Source organism: Myotis brandtii, unplaced genomic scaffold (genome assembly GCF_000412655.1).
Source record: "Myotis brandtii unplaced genomic scaffold, ASM41265v1 scaffold441, whole genome shotgun sequence".
NCBI classification, from domain to species: domain Eukaryota; kingdom Metazoa; phylum Chordata; class Mammalia; order Chiroptera; family Vespertilionidae; genus Myotis; species Myotis brandtii.
This window is the reverse complement of record NW_005366873.1, coordinates 965,277-966,897: the sequence shown is the minus strand read 5'-3', so window position 1 is coordinate 966,897 and position 1,621 is coordinate 965,277.

Below are 1,621 nucleotides of genomic sequence, written 5' to 3'. Positions count from 1 at the left end.
TGACCGCTCTGGACGCGGAGCTTGCCCGATGGGCCAGGTGTCCGCAGCGACTTCTGGTCCCCTGCTTACCAAATTTCCACGCTCGGTGACAGTGCCAAACACCATTTTGTTAGGACACACATTTTTTTTTAAAATCAAAAATTATGCAAGTAGCTCATGAAGGACTTGAGCATCGTGGCCCATTCCAGCGATGCAGAAGCGTAAAGGTTAAAAGTTATGGTCTCCCAGGACCGGCCCCTCCCTCCCATGGTATTGCTCTCTCTGGAGGTAGGCGCTGCGGATGTTTTATTGAGTAATAATAATAATGACTCTAAGTCGAGTTGATGATGGGCTCACTAGATGCCAAACACCGTTCTCAGCGCCCAGCGTGGATGATCTCATTTGTTCCTCACCAGCAACTCAGCGAGTTACTAGAAATGTAATGGACTTACAGAGAGAAATCAAGGCAACGAGTGTAATTAATTTCCCCCGGATGACACGGGAGAAGGGCCGATTCGTGATTGCAAATCAGCCAGCTTAACTCTAGAATGTTTACTGTTAGCCAATACACTGTGTTGAATTTGCTAGGACAGTCTTACATTGAGAAATGAGAGAGTGATTTTTGGTTAGATAGGAGAATGACATACCGGACTTGTTAATGTGGTGGTGATAGTGGGGTTTCCTAACTTGTTATTTCACTGTCAGCTGTTGTATGGGAGCATTTGGTTTTTCTTTCTCCCCCCCTGCCCCCCCAAATATATTTATTGATTTCAGAAAGGAATGGAGAGTGAGAGGGAGAGGAAGAGAGAGAGAGATAGAGATAGAGAGAGAGAGAGAAACATCAGTGATGAGAGAGAATCATTGATTGGCTGCCTCCTGCACGCCCCCTAGTTGGGATGGAGCCCACATTTGGGCATATGCCCTGACGGGAATCGAACTGTGACCTCCTGGTTCATAGTTCATGCTCAACCACTGAGCCACACTGGTCAGGTGGCTTTGGTTTTTCTGAAACTCAAGGCCCTAGGAATTTGCATTAAAACAATAAAGATGCGTTCTCCCTATCGGATGATATTTACTGCATTCCTGCCTGATATGAAAAGAAATGGGTGAATGTGGGGGAGCAGAAAATAAGATAGTTGAGGCCATTAGGGTAGCTGTTAAGTCATTGCAGTTAAGTCATTAAGTCATCTTCTTAGCCTTCTAGATATTTAACACGAAGTTTTCTGCCTGGTTTGTGGCTCTGAAATTACATTATGTAGAATACTAATAGGATGATAGCAAAATCTAAGTGAAATGTCTCGTAGCCTCTAAGACAAAGGTAAGAATATGGTTCACCTTGTTAATGTATTATAGGAAAATTTCCTGGGAGTTCTAAACCCAGTATATTTTTCTTACTTATTTTTTTTCACTTGCAAATTAAAACAATGCCCCTAAAACTCAATGTAAAAATGTATTTTTTTTTTAAATAGTGCTTTTTAATTTTAGGTAGATTCTTCTGTTTAATTTATGACAGGCTTTTGGAAGTAAAATCTCAAAATGAAATTTTATGAAATTCATGTGTAGCAATAGGTTGAAATGTTTCCCAGTTTCACACTTTCACAAATTAGTACTACTAGAGGCCTGGTGTATGAAATTTGTGCAC